The 24124-nt window shown below is 43.9% G+C and overlaps 1 protein-coding gene across 2 annotated transcripts in view; it reads right to left on the bottom strand.

The window, feature by feature from the left end:
• The window catches only part of KLF12 (KLF transcription factor 12), a 271940-nt gene that overhangs the window by 22986 nt on the left and 224830 nt on the right, over positions 1-24124 (bottom strand). The gene's annotated exons all lie outside the window — the stretch shown is intronic.

The following is a 24124-nucleotide window of genomic DNA, read 5'->3' as shown; positions in this document are numbered from 1 at the left end:
AGACTATTGCAAAGAAAAGATGGTCCTGCATCCAGTGACATTTCTTGTGTGGCTTTAGTTTTAAAGGCAAATCTTTTCATGTTCATTTTGGATGGCATAGATAAAGAGAGGTTAAAAACGTGTTGGATTTTTTTTCCCCCCCATCTGAGTCTCATGAGTCTCATTAGGGAGATTTCTATTCACTTCCTGCCCTGCAGACACAACGGGAAATTGCAGGATAGCTTTACAATGGGAGAAAAATCCCCTCCTAGATAGTACAGGAACAACTATTCCCAATGGAATATTTCCCCTCTATTTTTACCCTTTGTTCATTCCATGTTCATGTTCACTGGTGATCAGGCCAATTAGAGAGAGTGAATCTCCCTAACACAAACAGTAATAAAAAACAAAAAATGGACAAGGGTACTAACCCCCTACCATTCTACCTACAGTGGTGTGAAAAAGTGTTTGCCCCCTTCCTCATTTCCTGTTCCTTTGCATGTTTGTCACACTTAAGTGTTTCGGAACATCAAACCAATTTAAACAATAGTCAAGGACAACACAAGTAAACACAAAATGCAATTTGTAAATGAAGGTGTTTATTATTAAAGGTGAAAAAAAATCCAAACCATCATGGCCCTGTGTGAAAAAGTGATTGCCCCCCTTGTTAAAACATACTATAACTGTGGTTGTCCACACCTGAGTTCAATTTCTCTAGCCACACCCAGGCCTGATTATTGCCACACCTGTTCACAATCAAGGCATCACTTAAATAGGAGCTGCTTGACACAGTAAGGTCCACCAGAAGATCCTTAAAAGCTACACATCATGCCGAGACCCAAAGAAATTCAGGAACAATTGAGAAAGAAAGTAATTGAGATCTATCAGTCTGGAAAGGGTTATAAAGCCATTTCCAAAGCTTTGGGAATCCAGCGAACCACAGGGAGAGCCATTATCCACAAATGGCGAAGACATGGAACAGTGGTGAACCTTCCCAGGAGTGGCCGGCCGCCCAAAATTACCCCAAGAGCGCAGCGACGACTCATCCAAGAGGTCACAAAAGACCCCACAACAACGTCCAAGGAACTGCAGGCCTCACTTGCCTCAGTTAAGGTCAGCGTTCATGCCTCCACCATCAGGAAAAGACTGGGCAAAAATGGCCTGCATGGCAGAGTTCCAAGGAGAAAACCACTGCTGAGCAAAAAGAACATCAAAGCTCGTCTCAATTTCTCCACAACACATCTTGATGATCCCCAAGACTTTTGGGACAACATTCTGTGGACCGATGAGACAAAAGTGGAACTCTTTGGAAAGTGTGTGTCCAAGTATATCTGGCGTAGAAGGAACACTGCATTTCATAAAAAGAACATTATACCAACAGTAAAATATGGTGGTGGTAGTGTGATGGTCTGGGGCTGTTTTGCTGCTTCAGGACCTGGAAGACTTGCCGTGATAAAAGGAACTATGAATTCTGCTGTCTACCAAGAGATCCTGAAGGAGAATGTCCGACCATCTGTTCGTGTACTCAAGCTGAAACGAACTTGGGTTCTGCAGCAAGACAATGATCCTAAACACACCAGCAAGTCCACCACCGAATGGCTGAAGAAAAACAAAATGAAGACTTTGGAGTGGCCTAGCCAAAGTCCTGACCTGAATCCTATTGAGATGTTGTGGTATGACCTTAAAAAGGCCGTTCATGCTCGAAAACCCCTCTAATGTAACTGAATTAGGACAATTCTGCAAAGATGAGTGGGCCAAAATTCCTCCAGGACGCTGTAAAAGCCTCATTGCACGTTATCGCAAACGCTTGGTTGCAGTTGTTGCTGCTAAGGGTGGCCCAACCAGTTATTAGGTTTAGGGGGCAATCACTTTTTCACACAGGGCCATGATGGTTTGGATTTTTTTTCACCTTTAATAATAAACACCTTCATTTACAAATTGCATTTTGTGTTTACTTGTGTTGTCCTTGACTATTGTTTAAATTGGTTTGATGTTCCGAAACACTTAAGTGTGACAAACATGCAAAGGAACAGGAAATGAGGAAGGGGGCAAACACTTTTTCACACCACTGTAGTTATACTTTAACACATACAGTATAATTATGCATGTGCAATTTCCTTTCATTCATATAGACAACACATGTGCAGCTTAATATAAGAGTACATCTCACCTGCAATGCACCGTTCGGTCACTTTAATCTAACTACATTCCAGGCATTTTGCCAATACAGTTGGGAAGAGTTTCCATAATGCTTTTAAATGGACAAAAGCATTAGCTGATAATAACAACCAATAATGTTGAATGTACAAGACATAGGGGGTTATTTACGAAAGGCAAATCCACGTTTCACTACATGTGCACTTTGAAGTGCAGTTGAGCTAAATCTAAGGAGTAGATCTAAAATGAGGGGAAAAGCTCTGCGGATTTTATCATCCAATCATGGACAAGCTAAACTGCTGTTTTTTCTTTTTCTTGCATGTCCCCCTTGGATCTACAGCGACTTTACTTCCAAGTGCACTTGCTGTGCAAAGTGGATTTTCTTTTAGGAAATAACCCCCATATATTAAAGCAAAGCTCTGCTTTGTACATAGGAGGGCAAAGCAACATATCCACTTTAAAGCCAGCCCCTACAGCATGTTATACTTACATGGGGATCTAAGCTGGTTCTCTGTAAGGAAAGGTAACAGCTTTGGGCTAATCAGCACTGCATGCCTTGTGGCGCACTGTGCTAGAGAAAATGCTCCAGGAGGGATTTATAATGTTTTCTAGTATGGTAGAAAATGAATGGATTGCCCTACTGCAAACCACATTAATGCACACAATAATGCGTGTTAACATGCATGTGTTAAATGCACCACAATGGACCACCCTGATATGATATAGGCCCTGAAGGCTAGTTGTACATTTCTTACAGTTATCCTTGAAATGTACCCCAACTACTTACAGTAACTTAATATTGGCCACATGCTGGTACTGCATGCTCAATACACATTTCTGTTAATTCCTATGGAAAGCATGTACACCAATGGGGTGCATATTAGCCTTTCCATAGCAAGGAAAGCCATGGGTTGAAGAAGAAAAGTCCAGATGAGACATCTGGAACAGTATCTGAGTGGTGCTCAGCTGGAGGAAAACGGGGGGCAGATAAGTATACCACTTGAGAGGACTACTTATTAGTGTTGCAAGGTCTCAGGTGTGAATGGGGAACAGGTGTATTAAATTTGGTGTCATCACTCTCACCCTCTCATACTGGTCACTTGAAGTTCAACATGGTACCTCGTGGCAAAGTTCTCTCTGAGGATCTGAAAAAAAGAATTGTTGCTCTACATAAAGATGGCCTAGGCTATAAGAAGATTGCCAAAACCCTGAAACTAAGCTGCAGCATAGTGGCCAAGACCATACAGCTGTTTAACAGGACAGGTTCCACTCAGAACAGGCCTCGCAATGGTGGACCAAAGAAATTGAGTGCTCAGCGTCATAACCAGAGGTTGTCTTTGGGAAATAGACATATGAGTGCTGCCAGCATTGCTGCAGGGGTTAAAGGGGTGTGGGGTCAGCCTGTCAGTGCTCAGACCATACACCGCACACTGCATCAAATTGGTCTGTGTGGCTGTCATCCCAGAATGAAGCCTCTTCTAAAGACGATGCACAAGAAAGCCCGCAAACCATTTGCTGAAGACAAGCAGACTAAGGACATGGATTACTGGAACCATGTCCTGTGGTCTGATGAGACCAAGATAAACTTATTTGGTTCAGATGGTGTCAAGCATGTGTGGCGGCAACCAGGTGAGGAGTACAAAGACAAGTGTATCTTGCCTACAGTCAAGCATGGTGGTGGGAGTGTCATGGTCTGGGGCTGCATGAGTGCTGCCGACACTGGGGAGCTGCAGTTCATTGAGGGAACCATGAATGCCAACATGTACTGTGACAAACTGAAGCAGAGCATGATCCCTCCCTTCAGAGACTGGGCCACAGGGCAGTATTCTAACATGATAATGACCCCAAACACATCTCCAAGAAGACCAATGCCTTGCTAAAGAAGCTGAGGGTAAAGGTGATACACTGGCCAAGCATGTCTCTAGACCTATTGAGCATCTGTAGAGCATCCTCAAATGGAAGGTGAAGGAGCGCAAGGTCTCTAACATCCACCAGCTCCGTAATGTTGTCATGGAGGAGTGGAAGAGGACACCAGTGGCAACCTGTGAAGCTCTGGTGAACTCCATGCCCAAGAGCATTAAGGCAGTGCTGGAAAATAATGGTGGCCACACAAAACGTTGACACTTTGGGCCCAATTTTGACATTTTCACATAGGGGTATATTCACTTTTGTTGCTAGCGGTTAGACATTAATGACTGTGTGTTGAGTTATTTTGAGGGGACAACAAATTGACACTGTTATACAAGCTGTACACTCACCACTTGAGTACATTGTAGCAAAGTGTAATTTCTTCAGTGTTCACACATGAAAAGATACAGATAAAATATTTTACAAAAGTGTGAGGGGTGTACTCACATCCATACATTATATATATGGGTTTTGGGGTGCACACCCTAATGCAATATGCTGCGCACACCTATGGTTATCCTTTAAAGTGATCTTGTTTTTTTGCCTTGTATGAGCAAAGCACAAGTACATGTAAACGAAGACCAGCTCTTTACGTGAATAGAATCCATTGAGAGTCGGGTATTAATCCCAGTAGATTATTATAATTCTAACCGACAGTAAATTTAATGCATTTAACTCAGTTACTGTCTCACCAACATTGCCTTTTAATTAGCTTTGCTGAGATCAAGATATTTCCTTTATACAAAACAGAAGGGGGAAATGCAATTCTCTGAACTAGTGGTGGAATTAGAAGACTTGTCTTAGGTGCAGCTCCACTGGGGCCCTGAACTGTGGGGTATTTAATCCCACTAAGCATAAAAAATGCAAAGCTTTTTTATCAAATGGTCTTCTGTTAACCACTTAACAACCGGCCCATAGCCGATTAACGGCTTCAGGGTGGTTGTTTAACTTAACTTACTTCTGCTCTTGCGCGCCCCCTGGGGCACGCACTCGAAATCATCCGTGACCACCGGCTCATCGCGGCCGTTTACCACGTGATCACTCCGTCAAATGACGGAGTGATCACTTGTAAACAATCTCCCTCCCCTCTCTGTACTGATCGGTATAGTGGAGGGGGAAGAGATCGGTGTCAGCAGTGCTGTGGGCTGCATCTGCAGTGCCCACATCGCTGCTCACCGACAATTAACCCCTCAATACTCTGCAATACCCGCCAGAAATACTCTGCAATACCCTGCCATAAATTGCCATACCCAGCCATACTTGGAGATACCCTGCAATACCCAGCCATAGACGCCTCGATCTCCGGTGCTTCTACCAACTCGCCAATACGATCAAAGCCAGAATCTTTTTTTATTTTTATTTCAGGCTTCCCAGCTTAGAGGTGAGATGCGGGGTCTTATTGACCCCATATCTCACTGTAAAGAGGACCTGTCATCCCATATTCCTATTACAAGGGATGTTTACATTCCTTGTAATAGGAATAAAAGTGATCAAAAATGTATACGCAAGTCCCGCCCAAACCACACGTGAGGTATCGCCGTGAACGTTAAAGCGAGAGCAATAATTCTAGCCCTAGATCTCCTCTAACTCAAAACATGTAACCAGTAAAAAAATTTAAAGCGTCGCCTATGGGGATTTTTAAGTAGTGACGTTTGGCGCCATTCCACGGGCATGTGCAATTTTGAAGAGTGACATGTTAAGTATCTTATTACTCAGCATAACTTCATCTTTCACATTATGCAAAAATTGGGCTAACTTTACTGTTTTTTTTTTTAAAGCACAAAACTGTTTTTTCCCCCAAAAAAGCGCTCGTAAAATTGTTGCGAAAATACCGTGCGAGATAAAAATTTGCAACAACCACCATTGTATTCTCTAGGGTCTTTGCTAAAAAAAAAATATACTGTTTTGGGGTTCCATGTAATTTTCTAGCAAATAAATGATGATTTTTACATGTAGGAGAGAAATGTCAGAATTGTCCTGGGTGCTCCAGAATGCCTGGTGGCGCTCCGTGCATGTTGGGCCTCTGTATGTGGCCACGCTGTGTAAAAATCTCACATGTGGTATCGCCATACTCAGGAGTAATAGCAGAATGTGTTTTGGGGTGTAATTTGTGGTATGCATATGCTGTGTGTGAGAAATAACCTGATAATATGACAATTTTGTGAAAAAAAAAAAGGAAAAAAAATAGATTTTGCAAAGAATTGTGGGAAAAAATGACATTCAAAAAACTCACCATGCCTCTTACTAAATACCTTGGAATGTCTTCTTTCCAAAAAGGGGTAATTTGGGGGGTATTTGTACTTTTCTGGCATGTTAGGGTCGCAAGAATTCAAATAGGCCGTCAGTACTTCAGGTGTGATCAATTTTCAGATATTGGCACCATAGCTTGTGGACTCTATAACTTTCACAAAGACCAAATAATATCCACCAATTTGTACTTATTTTTACCAAAGATATGTAGTAGTATAAATTTTGGCCAAAATTTATGAAGAAAAATTACTAATCTGCTAAATTTTATAACAGAAACAAATAAAAATTCATTTTTTTTCTTTTATAGCACAAAAAAATAAAAAACCCAGCGGTGATTAAATACCACCAAAAGAAAGCTCTATTTGTGTGAAAAAAAAATACAAAAATTTCATATGGGTACAGTGTTGCATAACTGAGTAATTGTCATTCAAAATGTGAGAGCACCAACAGCTGAAAATTGGCCTGGTTATTAAGGGTGTTTAAGTGCCCAGTGGTCAAGTGGTTAAACAGATGTGAGGGAAAAAAAAATCACTTGAACACAAACAATATAACCGCGTTCACTGTTTACACTCAAAAAAAAGAAAAAAAAAAAGAAAAAAAGTAAAATGTATAACTTTTTCAAAAGAATATTTATCATTTACTTTCTTTTAAGCAGTAAAGAATGTGATTTTTTTAAATTGCACTTATGATTTACACTTTGTATTAGAGTTTGACATAGATAGCAGTTTATTTTTAGTAAACGGTAATATCTGTATAACGAAAAGGGCACAGATAATCATACAATGGTATGTGACTCTTGACTATGGGTTTGTATATTAAGTACATAATGTATTCATGTTTGTGTTAATTATTAATACATGTTGGCAGTTTAAAGCCTATAACAGGTCAATCGTCTTTCTTTTTCATGAAACATCATTCTGTAATGTAGATGCTTGCCTATTATGCCTAACTTAGCACGTAATGCCATAAGATGCCTGGCACTCCAGACATGTTTATGTAACGATTAGTGATGGACGAACTTCCGACGGGACGTTTCGCGAACGCGAAATGCGAACGGACCCAAACGTTCGCGAAACCGACCGTTCGCCGCGGGCCCCATTGACTTCAATGGGAGGCGAACTTTGCAAACCTTCATGTCGAATTTGCGGCCACGTGGTAATTATTAGGGGGTAAAACGTAGTCCCACCATCTGGACAATGACATAATACATGTATGAGGTGAATTTGGGATCGATAACTACAAGCATTTTTATTTTATTTGGGAAATTGTTCTAACAATTCAGGACTATGGAGCTAATGAAGGCAATGGAGGAGAGGGAAGGTCAGGGACCAGGGTAGGCAAAGAAGAGGGTGCAGGAGATGATCACCAGCAGCGTGACATACCGGAATGACACATGCACCGTGATAGAGGCATCTGACAGCAGCACCGTAATACAGAGCACTGACAGCAGCACCGTGACATACAGCGCTGACAGCAGCACCGTGACATACAGCGCTGACAGCAGCACCGTGACATACAGCGCTGACAGCAGCACCGTGACATACAGCGCTGACAGCAGCACCGTGACATACAGCGCTGACAGCAGCACCGTGACATACAGCGCTGACAGCAGCACCGTGACATACAGCGCTGACAGCAGCACCGTGACATACAGCGCTGACAGCAGCACCGTGACATACAGCGCTGACAGCAGCACCGTGACATACAGCGCTGACAGCAGCACCGTGACATACAGCGCTGACAGCAGCACCGTGACATACAGCACTGACAGCAGCACCGTAAGCAGCCCCAGGAGGAAGTCAGCACAGCACAGGGATGGTGTGATCCCCTCATAATAAGAACCCCCAGGAGGAAGTCAGCACAGCACAGGGATAGTGTGATCCCTTCATAATAAGAACCCCCAGGAGGAAGTCAGCACAGCACAGGGATATCATAAGCAGCCCCAGTAGAAATATGACACCGCTCAACCTCTTCAAAGAGGAGGGTAGGGGCATATAGTACGGTGTGCTTTTTTGGGTCAAGGAAGTGAGCCAAATGAATTAAGAAGGTCTGTGTGCTTGATTAAAAAAATAGTTTATAGACATATACATGGTCTACTGGTCACATGTGTTGAATTCCTCCGAGATCCATGCCTCATTCATTTTTAGAAATGTGAGGTAGTTAACACTGTGGTGAGCTAGGCGAGTACGCTTATCGGTCACAATCCCCCCTGCTGCGCTGAACGTCCTTTCGGACAGGACACTGGATGAGGGGCAAGCCAACAGTTCGATTGCAAATTGGGCAAGCTCTGGCCAGAGGTCAAGCCTGCCCACCCAGTAGTCTAGGGGTTCATCACTCCTCAGAGCGTCCACATCGGCCGTTAACCCAATGTAGTCGGACACCTGACGGTCTAGGCGTTCCCTGATGCTGGATCCGGATGACACCTGTCGATGGGTCGGCTGAAAGAATGACCTCATATCCGAAGTCACCAACACATCTTCAAACCGGCCTCTTCTTGCAGGCGCTGTTGGATTGGTACCCGCAAATCCTTCTCTGGGAGTGGGAATTGCTCCTCTGCCAGCGCACGCAAAAGCAGAATGCAGCATTTCTCGAAGCAAGGCCTGGAAGTGCTGCATTCTGACAGCCCTCTGCGACGGCGGTAACATTTCCGCCATTTTGTGTTTGTACCGGGGGTCTAAGTACGTTGCCACCCAGTACTGGTCCTTGACCCTCATGCTTTTTATACGGGGGTCCCTATTAAAACACTGGAGCATGAAGGCCCCCATTTGCACTAAAGTGGAAGCGGTGTGGTGGCCTGGCTCCTGCTCATCATCCAGGATAATGTCGTCCTCTTCATTCTCCTCTCCCCATCCTCGCACAACAGGGATCCCAGAAAGGTTTAAAGCATGCTCTTCTTGCTCCTGCTCATCCGCCCCGGCACCATCCTCCTCTGACTCCTCATCAGACTCCTGTTGTTGACTTGTCTCAGATAGAGTAGCCCCCCCTGGGAATTCATCCAGCATTGCGACTTCCTCATCTTCCCGCTCCTGCTCCTCCACAGCCTGATCAATGACACGACGCAATGCACGCTCCAGAAAGAAGGCATAAGGTACCATGTCACTGATGGCGCCATGGCTGCGACTGACCAGTTTGGTGATCTCCTCAAATGGCCGCAGAAGTCTGCATGTGTCGCGCATGAGCAGCCACTGGCGCGGTGAAAAAAAACCCAGCTCCCCAGAACCGTTTCTTTCGCAGAGTTCATACAGGTAGACGTTAACTGCACGTTTCTGCTGGAGCAGCCTATCAAGCATATAGAAGGTTGAGTTCCATCGCGTCGGGCAATCGCAAATAAGACGTCTGACCGGCAGATGGTGTCGCCGCTGAATGTCAGCAAGGCGAGCCATGGCCGTGTAAGATCTTCTGAAATGGGCCGAGATTTTCCTTGCCTGCCGCAAGATGTCCTGGACCCCAGGGTATTTGACAAGGAATCGCTGCACGACCAAGTTTAAGACGTGTGCCATGCACGGCACGTGCGTGATTTTGCCCTGTTTCAATGCGCTAAGCAGATTGGCACCGTTGTCACACACCACTTTACCAACTGTCAAATTGAGCGGTGTTAGCCACTCATCTGCCTGTGAACGCAAAGCTGAAAGGAGTGCCGGGCCAGTGTGGCTCTTTGCTTCCAGGCACAACAGACGCAGCACGGCATGGCAACGTCTCACCTGGCATGTGGAATAGGTTCTGGGGAGCTTGGGCGGTGCAGTGGAAGAGACGCTAGCAGCGGAAAAGGAGGAGGCAGCTGAGGAGGAGAGGGAGGAGGATGGAGTAGGAGGAGGAGAAGAAGAGTCAGGCCTGCATGCAATCCGTGGCGGTAAAACCAAATCTACACGGGTGCCACGGGTTACATGCTTGACGGCCGTCAGAAGGTTCACCCAGTGGGCAGTAAAACTGATATACCTTCCCTGCCCGTGTTTGCTAGACCACGTGTCTGTGGTCAGATGTATCTTGGCACCGACACTGTGTGCCAGAGATACATTCACTTGCCGCTGAACATGGCCATATAGCTCTGGGATGCCCTTCTCTGAGAAATACTTCCTTCCTGGGACCTTCCATTGTGGTGTTCCAATGGCCACAAATTTGCGAAAGGCCTCCGAGTCCACCAGTTTATATGGCAGTAGTTGGCGGGCTATGAGTTCTGACAAGCCAGCCGCCAACCGTTGGGCAAGAGGGTTATCCGGCATCATCATTTTTTTACGCTCAAACATTAGGCCCACGGAAGCCTGCCTTTTTGCAGAAAAATGTGAGCTTGGCGTGATGGAAGGTGGAGTGGAGGACAATTGTGAGGAGAGAGGAGAAGGAGAAGTAGAAGACGAGGCTGGACGGTGAGAGCCTGCAGTGTGGCTTTGTGTGTTCCGTTGCTCCCACTGGGCTCGGTGATGGCTGCTCATGTGCCTTCTTAAGGCGGTCGTCCCTAGGTGAGTATTGGGCTTACCGCGACTAACGCGTTGACTGCAAAGATTGCAGATGGCAACGCTATTGTCAGCAGCGGACACGTTAAAAAAAGCCCACACTGCGGAGCCATGTGCCGGTGTCCTGGGAGCGCCAGATGTGACCGTACATGGTCGATGACTCGCTCCTGATACATTTGCAGTCTGCTTTGTCCCTGCTGTGCAATGTAAGTCATTGCTGCTTCTCCTCCCTATCTGCTGGTCCATATCTCCCTCTGAACTCCCCTCCTCTTCCTCTCTTGTGGGCACCCACGTGACATCACTAGACACGTCATCATCAACGTCACCTTCCCCACCGCTATAAGTAGAGATCTCGGAGTAGGCAGCAACACCGGGGACCAACCTCCTCCTTGGGCTGATCTGGGTACTGGCGTCAGACTGCTGAGTAGCGCTTGTTGCTACCTCCTCTTCCTGATCCAATACCAAGAGTGGCTGCGCATCAGAAATGTCCTCTTGATATGGATCGGAAAATAATTCCAGTGACTCAAGCGGAAGGTATGTGGTGGTGGTGGTGGTGGTCGTGTTGTTGGTGGTAGTGTCTTTGGGGGTGCACATAGCAGAGAGTGAAGAAGAGGGTGCAGATCGAGAGGATGAGGAGGGTGCAGAAGAGTAAGGCTGAGCGAGCCACTCAACCAAGTCTGGTGCATCCTTTAAAGTAATTGAACGCACCTTCTGCAACTTCCCACTTTGGCTCAAGCCTGTTGCTCCTGCCCTACCCCTACCACCCCTGCGGAAGGGCCTGCCTCTTCCTCTGCATGTCATTTTTTAAATGACCCTGTGACAAAACTCTTAGTCCCTATACCGCTGAAGGACTGCTGCAGTATAGGTGAGCGGTCAGCAGTGGTGCACGTCAACCCTATCTATTGTGGACCTATAGCGGTCCTTACAGAACAGCAGACTGTACCGCACTCAAGCCTATGTACCGTAGCACCCTATACCAAGTTACCAGTCCTTATAAGAACTTTTGTGGACCAAGCAGGTTGTGTATTAGTGTTTAGCAGACTGTACGTCAGTCCCTATACCGCTGAAGGACTGCTGCAGTATAGGGCAGCGGTCAGCAGTGGTGCACGTCAACCCTATCTATTGTGGACCGATAGCGGTCCTTACAGAACAGCAGACTGTACCGCACTCAAGCCTATGTACCGTAGCACCCTATACCAAGTTACCAGTCCTTATAAGAACTTTTGTGGACCAAGCAGGTTGTGTATTAGTGTTTAGCAGACTGTACGTCAGTCCCTATACCGCTGAAGGACTGCTGCAGTATAGGGCAGCGGTCAGCAGTGGTGCACGTCAACCCTATCTATTGTGGACCGATAGCGGTCCTTACAGAACAGCAGACTGTACCGCACTCAAGCCTATGTACCGTAGCACCCTATACCAAGTTACCAGTCCTTATAAGAACTTTTGTGGAACAAGCAGGTTGTGTGTTAGTGATTAGCAGACTGTACGTCAGTCCCTATACCGCTGAAGGACTGCTGCAGTATAGGTGAGCGGTCAGCAGTGGTGCACGTCAACCCTATCTATTGTGGACCGATAGCGGTCCTTACAGAACAGCAGACTGTACCGCACTCAAGCCTATGTACCGTAGCACCCTATACCAAGTTACCAGTCCTTATAAGAACTTTTGTGGAACAAGCAGGTTGTGTGTTAGTGATTAGCAGACTGTACGTCAGTCCCTATACCGCTGAAGGACTGCTGCAGTATAGGTGAGCGGTCAGCAGTGGTGCACGTCAACCCTATCTATTGTGGACCGATAGCGGTCCTTACAGAACAGCAGACTGTACCGCACTCAAGCCTATGTACCGTAGCACCCTATACCAAGTTACCAGTCCTTATAAGAACTTTTGTGGACCAAGCAGGTTGTGTATTAGTGTTTAGCAGACTGTACGTCAGTCCCTATACCGCTGAAGGACTGCTGCAGTATAGGGCAGCGGTCAGCAGTGGTGCACGTCAACCCTATCTATTGTGGACCGATAGCGGTCCTTACAGAACAGCAGACTGTACCGCACTCAAGCCTATGTACCGTAGCACCCTATACCAAGTTACCAGTCCTTATAAGAACTTTTGTGGAACAAGCAGGTTGTGTGTTAGTGATTAGCAGACTGTACGTCAGTCCCTATACCGCTGAAGGACTGCTGCAGTATAGGTGAGCGGTCAGCAGTGGTGCACGTCAACCCTATCTATTGTGGACCGATAGCGGTCCTTACAGAACAGCAGACTGTACCGCACTCAAGCCTATGTACCGTAGCACCCTATACCAAGTTACCAGTCCTTATAAGAACTTTTGTGGACCAAGCAGGTTGTGTATTAGTGTTTAGCAGACTGTACGTCAGTCCCTATACCGCTGAAGGACTGCTGCAGTATAGGGCAGCGGTCAGCAGTGGTGCACGTCAACCCTATCTATTGTGGACCGATAGCGGTCCTTACAGAACAGCAGACTGTACCGCACTCAAGCCTATGTACCGTAGCACCCTATACCAAGTTACCAGTCCTTATAAGAACTTTTGTGGAACAAGCAGGTTGTGTGTTAGTGATTAGCAGACTGTACGTCAGTCCCTATACCGCTGAAGGACTGCTGCAGTATAGGTGAGCGGTCAGCAGTGGTGCACGTCAACCCTATCTATTGTGGACCGATAGCGGTCCTTACAGAACAGCAGACTGTACCGCACTCAAGCCTATGTACCGTAGCACCCTATACCAAGTTACCAGTCCTTATAAGAACTTTTGTGGAACAAGCAGGTTGTGTGTTAGTGATTAGCAGACTGTACGTCAGTCCCTATACCGCTGAAGGACTGCTGCAGTATAGGTGAGCGGTCAGCAGTGGTGCACGTCAACCCTATCTATTGTGGACCGATAGCGGTCCTTACAGAACAGCAGACTGTACCGCACTCAAGCCTATGTACCGTAGCACCCTATACCAAGTTACCAGTCCTTATAAGAACTTTTGTGGAACAAGCAGGTTGTGTATTAGTGTTTAGCAGACTGTACGTCAGTCCCTATACCGCTGAAGGACTGCTGCAGTATAGGTGAGCGGTCAGCAGTGGTGCACGTCAACCCTATCTATTGTGGACCGATAGCGGTCCTTACAGAACAGCAGACTGTACCGCACTCAAGCCTATGTACCGTAGCACCCTATACCAAGTTACCAGTCCTTATAAGAACTTTTGTGGACCAAGCAGGTTGTGTATTAGTTTTTAGCAGACTGTACGTCAGTCCCTATACCGCTGAAGGACTGCTGCAGTATAGGGCAGCGGTCAGCAGTGGTGCACGTCAACCCTATCTATTGTGGACCGATAGCGGTCCTTACAGAACAGCAGACTGTACCGCACTCAAGCCTATGTACCGTAGCACCCTATACCAAGTTACCAGTCCTTATAAGAACTTTTGTGGAACAAGCAGGTTGTGTGTTAGTGATTAGCAGACTGTACGTCAGTCCCTATACCGCTGAAGGACTGCTGCAGTATAGGGCAGCGGTCAGCAGTGGTGCACGTCAACCCTATCTATTGTGGACCGATAGCGGTCCTTACAGAACAGCAGACTGTACCGCACTCAAGCCTATGTACCGTAGCACCCTATACCAAGTTACCAGTCCTTATAAGAACTTTTGTGGAACAAGTGAGTTGTGAATGTTTAGCAGACTGCAGCAGAAGGGCAGCAGTCAAGTATAATATCCTTTCTATATTTGGAAGAAAGAATATTATACATGTACAAGCCTATTACTGTACCACTGATACCAGTCCTGAAAAGAACCTTTGTGGAACTAATAATAACAGCAAGTCTTTAAAATTACCCTCACTGCCTGACAACACTGCTTCCTTCCTGTCCCTATACAAATTGGCAAAAAAAGAGAACGATTAGTGGTTACTGGAACAGCTCTTTTGTGGACCTTGATAGTAACAGCTAATGATGATGATGATGATGATGATGATGAAAGACTAATCTGGCTGTCCCTGTAGCATACACCGTCCTTTCCCTTTCTCTAAACTAACAAAAGACACTCAGGCTGCTGCAAGAATCAGCAGCACAGCAAACCTATCAACACCTAACACCTATACCAGTCCTGAAAAGAACTTTTGTGTACCAAATAGCTAGTGGTTTATCTCTCCCTACTCCACACAGGAACCTGTCCCTATCTTAACAGAAGAAAGAATGTAAAATGGCCACCGGATCGGGTGTATTTATAGGTTAGGGGGAATGTACAAGTGTCCATGTGCTGTCATGTCTCAATTGGCTGTCCTGTATCACATGATAAACGTGTCACCAAAGGTTAAAGTTCTTGTATACATTAAACACGTAAGTCCGCCGCGGCGAACGACGGAAAAAGGCGTTCGAACGTGCGGACCGCGAATGTCGGAAATTCGCCGCGAAACGACCGCCGGGCGAACCGTTCGGCCATCACTAGTAACGATTATGTAAAAATGTGCTGTAACCCATTGTAACAAATCACAACAACAAATGCCGAGTTTTGATCGGTGGCCAAGTAATGGCACTCCGAACATATTAGGCTTCATCTACACTAGCCTACACTGGCTACACTTTTTTTTTTTTTTTTTTTAACTCAGCTCCATAAAAGCCTATGGGGTCGTTTTACTAAAACTTCACAGTGCAAAATCTGGTGCAGCTGTGCATGGTAGCCAATCAGCCTCTAACTTCAGATTTTTTATTTAAGCATTGATAATAAAACCTAGAACCTAACTGGTTTCTTTGCAGAACTGCACCAGATTTTGCACCATGCAGTTTAGTAAATAATCCCCTATGTGCCACATTGTCTTTTACAAGAGTTTAGGAGCTGCTGCAGTTAGGTGAGCTTCAACCTTCCCCTCCTAAATGCGGAAGAATCGCAATCAGGAAAGGAAAGTATTAACCGGGGCACGATTTTGTGTTTTTCCATGGCCACTGTAAATTTAGGCTAGTGTACATGAAGCCTAATGCCCTGTACACACGGTCTGACATTCTGACGACAAAATCCGTCTGATTTTTTCCAACAGATTTTGGCCCAAACTTGTCTTGCATATACATGTACGATGAGACAATAAAGATGACAGTAGCCAATAGCTTTTGTCTCGTAATTTATTCTGAGCGCGCGTGGCACTTTGTCCGTCGGAGTTGTCTACACATGATCGGAATTTAAACGATCGGATTTTGTTGTCGGAAAATTTTAGATCCTGCTCTCAAACTTTGTGTGTTGGAAATTCCGATGGAAAAAGTCAGATGGAGCCCACACACGATCGGATTTTCCAACAAGATCCGGTCACACATTTTCCATCAGAAAGTCCAACCGTGTGTACAGGGCATTACTCTTCATTTCTATGTAGCAGAGTAAGATGTTAGGTTTCACGTTATGCCTGCATTATAAAAATGGCACATGAAGCATAAATTGATATTGTGGGCAACACACAAGATGCTGCTCCTAAAAGGCACAAAGAACATAATATATATATATATATATATATATATATATATATATATATATATATATATACACACACACATATACATACACACACATATACATTATATATACATACTATAATTTATATATATATATATATATATATATATACATACATATACATACACACACATATACATTATATATACATACTATAATTTATATATATATATATATATATATATATATATATATATATATATATACATATACATACACACACATATACATATATATATATATATATATATATATATATATATATATATATATATATATATATATATATATATATATATATATACACACACATATACACATACATATACATACACACACATATATTTATATAGTTTGGCCTAGATAAAACTAAAGACTAAAGAGAATTCATGACTAGCACAGTTTGTTCAATTCAACTTGCAGCCTTTAATTGTAATTTATTCTGCAAGTCACATAGGTACACGTTCACTTTCAACGTGAATTTTTACTTTACGCACTACATTTTCACTTATCTTGATCACTGAGGTGTAACAAATTGAAAATTCACTTTGCAAGACTACTCAGTGTAAACTAAGCTAAATTTTCACTTAGCTTAGTGAATGAGGTGCAAGCAAAGATCCTGTTTTTAAACTTTCCTTGCACATGATTGGTTATTCTTTTCAAAGCATTGTTGTTCCTCATTCATTAAAGCTGACCATACACTGCTCAAATGTTGTGCAATTCCTGCTGATTCAACTGGAATTTAGGCTGTGAGTGGCATCACCTCGACAAACTGTAATTAAAAAATTAAAGGAGCCAGGTAGAAAATTGGCAAACAGTGACAACTGCATCCAGTCAGATGCAGTCAATGTTCGGGTATTTAAACAGACACAGGCATTGCAACTGCTTGAATACAAGAGCCAGGGGATATTCTTCCATTCACACTGTGTAGCACTGGCGCATACCTCCCATCTTTCAAATTGAGAATAAGGGACACTTTTGGGAGGTAGAGGCCCTGCAGAAAAGTGGATTTGGCCAAGCTTTACAGTGGGAGGGGCTTAAAGGGCATGTTTAAACAAAGCCCAGGCTTCGTATATGTGCTGGGGGGGGGTCGCTTTGAGAGGGTAGAGGACTTGTGCTAGAAAGTGGGGTAGAGTGGCGGACAAACGGATACTGAGGGGGCAATTTGGGAGCAGAGAGGACTTGTGCCAAATGGTGGGGTGGAGAGAGGTCAGATATGTACTTGGGATTGCTTTGAGAGGGGAGTGGACTTGTGCTAGAAGATGGGGCAGAGGAGGGGATCAGAAAAGTGCTCGGGGGAACTTTTGGACATTGGGCTCTACTCCGGGACTTAACCTTGATTCACCAGGACACCGAAACTTCAAATCCCGGACAATTTCAGACAATTGGGATGGTTGCGAGGTATGTAGATGGAAGAAGGTATTCAATTTATCTTGTTCAGCACCATGCATGTATGGCTAGCCTAGGGGAAATTAAAATTCACTTGGAACGTGAACATGCACTACTCCTTCAGTAAATATACTACAATGTATAAAAATGCCAACAAGATTTAACCAAAATTGACAAAATTCGAAGCGACAATCTCCAAATATGGAATAAGCCCCACCCTCACAGCCGAAGAGCTCCAAGATATAAAGAACAAACTCTTGATAAGGCCATGTAACAACAAAGATATCCAAGGTGCATTAACTCAAGCAATCTATCAGATTTCATTTAACAGAATATATTTGCTTTGATTAGCTGCTATTGGTCACTGCACCTGGCAAACATCATTTATGTACATTATTTACAATTTCTTTAATATACAGTAATAACTGTGAAAGTGCACTTTATAATGAACACACATATATGATTAAATGCAATGCAGGACCTTATATAGTAAATAACAGCCTGTCTATTTATAAACAAATTAAAATGGGCGTTGCTGCCTATAGTGATCAATCAATGTTCACTTTCCCAGAGAATAAAACATGAATGATGATTGGTCACACTGAACAATAACAGGTTTCAGTTATGTCAACTCTGTGCACAGATGTCCCATCCTTTTTTGTATAAAACATTAAAGAGTAACTTCACTTTTGTTGAGAAAAAAATATTCCCCTCTGGGTGATCTATTTACATTGCAAATGTTGTTGCAGATTCCTACTTTGCGTTATCTGGAGAAATATGTTTGTTTGTCTGTGTTTAGTTAAACTGTATGGGAGTGGTTTTATAATTATCAATCAGCTGCTGCACCTGCAGGGCTCTAATGAGGAAAATTGCACTGTCTGCATCCCTTTAGATGTGATTTGCTTTGGGAGTATCTGTGTACAGAATGCCCCCAGGTAACCATATTGCATTGCATTTTACAGAGGATTACAGCATTGCAGATTGAAAAGGAAAGGTCATTTTTAATAACATTACAATATGACTTGTGTTACAATTGTAAACGCTATAACAGCCCTCACATTTTCTACTCTCCTACTCGCATTTTGGGAGTGGAAAATGAGGGCTGGCGAGCGTGGGCTGCCTGAGAGTGTGGGGGGGGGGTGAGCGAGTGAGCAGGGTTGAATGGGAGCTCTTCTCCCAGTGATCGCCCAGAGGAAGAGAGCCAGCCGGACCATCAGAGTGTGTAACATCGCTGTAACAGCTTTAATTTCAACTGCCGCGTGTTCCCACCGCTCACCGTCGCATACAGCCCTGCCTCCTGGCCCGGGTACTTTGATAGACAGAACACCCGTCCAATCCTGAGATGTCGGACATACATCATAGTCCCTGGGCCAGAAGGCGGAGCTGTGTGTGACGGCGAGCGGTGGGAACACATGGCAATTGAAATTAAAGCTGTTACAGTGAAGTTGCATTCTTATAATCCGTGCGGCAATCCTCTTCCTCTCCTCTCTCCCCCTGCACAGGTAGGCTGCATTGATGGACACAGGTGAAGCGACATTGTTGAACACAGGTGAAGCAGCACCGTTGAACACAGGTGAAGCGGCACCGTTGGGCACAGGTGAAGCGGCACCGCTGGGCACAGGTGAAGCGGCACCGCTGGGCACAGGTGAAGCGGCACCGCTGGGCACAGGTGAAGCGGCACCGCTGGGCACAGGTGAAGCGGCACCGCTGGGCACAGGTGAAGCAGCACCGTTGGGCACAGGTGAAGCAGCACCGTTGGGCACAGGTGAAGCAGCACCGTTGAGCACAGGTGAAGCAGCACCGTTGAGCACAGGTGAAGCAGCACCGTTGGGCACAGGTGAAGCAGCATTGATGGACACATATAGGCTGCATTATTGGGCACAGGTAGGCTGCATTGATGGGCACAGGTGAAGCAGCACTGATGGACACAGGTAGGCTGCATTGTTGGGCACAGGTGAAGCTGCATTGATGGATACGGGTGAAGCTGCATTGATGGGCACGGGTTCAAGTTTTTTTGGCATAATGTGAAAGATAATGTTAGGCCAAGTAAATAAATCCCAAACATGTCACACTTTATAATTGCACGCACTCGTGGAATGACGACAAACTAGTGTACCTAAAAATCTCAATAGGCCATGCTTTAATTTTTTTTTTCCGGTTACCAGGTTAGAATTACAGAGGAGTTCTAGTGCTAGAATAGTCCTCTCCAACTCCTCTGGCATAACAGCCGATGGATATGGCTGGAAAGCCAATCGCCCGCTCTGAAAAACGGTACCAGGATGATGCCTGCAGGTGCGGGCATCATCCCGGTATAACCCCCGGAAGCCGAGTACGCACATCTGCATATGCGCGGTGGCAAGGGGTCAAAATTTTAATTTTTTTATTGTTCATTTTACTTTATTTTAGTTTGACACCTTTTTCCCCCCCCAAAAAAATTTTGATCACTTTTATTCCTATTACAAGGAATGTAAACATCCCTTGTAATAGGAATATGGCATGACAGGTCCTCTTTACAGTGAGATATGGGGTCAATAAGACCCCACATCTCACCTCTAGGCTGGAAAGCCTGAAATAAAAAAATAAAAAAACGATTCTGGCTTGTGATCGTATTGGCAAGTCGGTAGAAGCACCAGAGGGCAGCGGGGGAGGGGATATCCCCTCTCACCTCCTGTAAGAACAATCAAGCAGTGGAACAGCCGCTATGATCATTCTTATGGTGTAGGGAATCGCCGGCTGAAAAAGCTGATATCTGAATGATACCTGTAGCTACAGGCATCATTCAGATATCACCGCACAAAGTCACTGTGCAGGGATATTTAACTGCGATTAAAGTTTATGTAAGCCCTTGTACACACGGTCGGAGATTCCGACGGAATGTATCCTATCGGACCGTTTTTTCGGATATTCCGACTGTGTGTGGTCTGCATCGGACTGTTTCCGTTGGAATATCGGACGGACCAACTTTTCCAACTTGCCGGTAAAATTTTCCGATAAAATGCTCCGATCGGACATACTCTGATCATGTGTAGCCTACTCCAATGGACAAAGTGCCATGCATGCTCAGATCAAATTCCTAGACCAAAGCTATTGGCTACTAGCCTGAACATAGTCCCGTCCTAACGAAATAACGCCATGTTATGTACAATCAGATTTTCCGACAACTTAGTCCGACCCGTGTATGCAACATCACTTCCGGACCTCTTCCGGAATTAATCCGTCAGAATTACTCCGACGGATTTGGTTGTCGGAATCTCCGACCGTGTGTACAAGGGCTCAGAGCAAAAAAAATGTCTGTAGAGAAAAACTGTTGATCTTCCATAATTCCACTCTGGTCCTAAATTCCTGTCTGGGCTGACAACAAAGTGCCTTTTTTGCACTAACACCTCAACAAGTGTTGTCAGCTCTGCAGGATTATGGTTTATCCCTAAACCCACCCCTCAATACATAAGAGTACATTTGTTTCTCTCTCAGTGAAACAATGCCGCTGGTGTGTAGAGAAGGGCCCTTGGGAAATATAGTTCTGGGGATGTGTATAAAATGTGTATTAATTAGAGGAACAAGGTAAAAGATCAGAGAGGTAGAGGGAGGCGTTTTGGTAAATTTGGGTAAATGCCTGGACATATACATTGAATTAAGTTTTATAAAATTACAATGAAGGTTGCAGTCTCTTCTTATAAGGATTTCTCTTGTGTTCCAATGTATGTGGGCAGGGTAGTGCATGATGTAAGCCACATAAAAATAACAGAGCAGCCCCCCCTAAGGCTTCATGTACACGGGACGTTTTTACAACCTCTCCTGAATGATTTAACTTGACAGATAGTAACCCATGTTTAAAATGCCCGTTTTGCCACATTTACATGCCGTGTTTAGCAGCATTTTACCGAGTTTGTGTTTAGAAGCCTGTCTAAAAAAATGGGTTAAAAAAAAAAAACTGCTATAAACTAAATGCGGTTTGTCGCATTTAGACTCATTTGGCGTCTGAAACGTGGAAATCTTCGGCGTCTGAACCCATTTTTTTTGCTTTAGAAGAAACGCTGTTAAACGCAACTGCCTAAAAATGGCAATAAACGAGACTGTGTACATGGTCACATAGGATAACATTACATGAGTTCAGGGGCAGTTGAAAAAAGCATTCAACTGCCTCTGAACGTATGTTTAGCAGCGTCCTGTGTACATGGGGCCTAACAATACAGATCCCAGGATTTAAAAGAAAGACAACCTTCAAGAGAAGTGTGTTCCCTGAGCCATTTAAAAAAAAAAAAAAAGAATAATGTCATGCTGGACTGTAGTGTACCTTTAGGCCTGGTTCGCACTAGTGTGATTTCAGTTGTGGCTTGATTCGCACAGAATCGCGTGACAATGGAATTTTCAATGGTGCCTGTTTACATCATTGCAGCGCATTGTGATTTTGGAAAAGGGTCCTGTGCTACTTTGGTGCGATTCCAGTATAATTGTGGCACCATAGAATATGCAAACCACATCAAAGTAGCATCCAAGTTGCATCACAAATGCACTGAAAGTCGGATCAAAATCTGATCGCAGCAATGTGAACCTAGCCTCAGTAAGATTCTTTTCCAGCCAATAATATAGTGGGGAGTCTTGAAATACTGAGTTTGTATTCATCGAGCCCATTCCTCCATGATGTGATCTAATATACAACCCCAAATCCAAAACGTGTGTATGCTTTGTAAAATCTACATGAAAACCGAATGCAAGGATTTTCAAATCTCACAAACCCGAATTTTATGTACCATTTTAAGAGAAAAAAAAAATAAGGTCATTTTGAAATCGGTGGAAGCAAAATGTCTCAAAGTTGGGACAGTAAGCGGTAACAAGGAAGAGATGGACGAACATTTTGTAACTAATTAGTTTAACTGGCAACAGGTCGGCATTATGACTATATTATTATTATGAGTATAAAAAGAGCATCTTCTAGATTCTCAGTGTCTCAGAAGTAAAGATGGGCAGGGGTTCACCAATCTATGAAAAGCTGCATCTAAAAATTTTCAGATTGTAAGAATTTCAGAATAATGTTCCTCAAAGTAAAATTGCAAAGACTTTAAATATATCATAATATACAGTACATAATATCAAAAGATTTAGAGAATCTGGAGAAATCTTTATGCGCATGGGACAAGCCCAAAATGTAATACTGGATTTCCATGATATTTGGGCCCTCAGACGGCACTGCATTAAAAAAAGGCAACATTCTGTGATAGACATCAACGCATGGACTCAGAAATGCTTCCAAAATTCCCTGTCAACACAGTTTGCCTCGCCTTGCCAATCGAAAAATGCAAGTTAAAGCTCTATCATGCAAAGAAGAAGCCATATCTGAACATGATCCAAAAGCGCCACCGTCTTCTCTGGGCCAAAACTAATTTAAAATTGTCTGTTGCAAAGAGGAAAACTGTTTTGTGGTGAGAGAAATAGAAATCTAACATTTTTGGCAACCAAGGGCGCCCCATCCTCCAGACTAAAAAGGAAAGGGACCTTTCCGCTTGTTGTCAGGGCTCAATTCAAAAGCTTGCTTCTCTGATGGTTTTAGTGCTTATAGAATGGGTGACTTGCACATCTGCAAAGACACCATAAATGCTAAAAGATATCCATGTTTTAGAACAGCATACTGCTCACCACATACTGCATCTATGACAACAGCATGGCTTCGTAGTAGAAGAGTTTTGGTGCTTAACCGGCCTGACTGCAGCCCAGACCTTTCACCAATTGAAAATATTTGATGCATCTTGAAACAAAAACTATGAAGACTCAGGACGGTTGAGCAGTTAGAATCCTATATCAGGCAAGGGTGGGACAATATTCCTCTCCCAAAATGTCAGCAACTGGTCTTCTCAGTTCCCAGACATTTACAGATTGTTAAAAGAAAAGGGCATGCTACACTAATCATGGCCTTATCCCAACTTTTTTTTTTGATGTGATGCTACCATCAATTTTGAAATGACCTTAAAATTTTCTTAAAACTAAATTTTCCCAGTTTACACATTTGATTTCTGTTTTGTATTGTGAATAAAATGTGTGTTTATGAGATTTGCAAATCATTGCATTTGGATTATGTCGATTTTACACAGCACCCCAATTGTTTTGGAATCAAGGTTGTAGTATTGCTTAATGTTCAGTATGGATTGCTGGCAGTTTCATTTAATAAAGTCTGGTTGAGGCCAAAATAGTAAAAGTGTTATATTAAAGTGGAAGTCAAATGCCACAAAGGCACAAGGGAAACTTTAAAAACAAAGTTGAAGAATTATATATGTGTATTCATTTAACTGCAACAGAGAAAGTATTTAGCAACGTTAAAGGTGTTTAATGTAAACATAACTTACTTTACAAGTTCATGTTCAATTAGTATTTTTCAGTACAGATTTCAGTAACTGGCAATGAAAAATAACCATACATGCTTACTGGGTTTTTTTTTCCCAAGAGATCATGTTCATAAATTGGCAAGGGCTTTATAACCTCAAGATGACAATATATCTCCAGGCATTCA

Source organism: Lithobates pipiens, unplaced genomic scaffold (genome assembly GCF_037356315.1).
Source record: "Lithobates pipiens isolate NorthernLeopardFrog02 unplaced genomic scaffold, aLitPip1_a1.2 Scaffold_16, whole genome shotgun sequence".
Lineage (NCBI taxonomy): Eukaryota > Metazoa > Chordata > Amphibia > Anura > Ranidae > Lithobates > Lithobates pipiens.
Note: the sequence above shows the minus strand (reverse complement) of the source record. Positions and strands in the feature narration are given on the sequence as shown.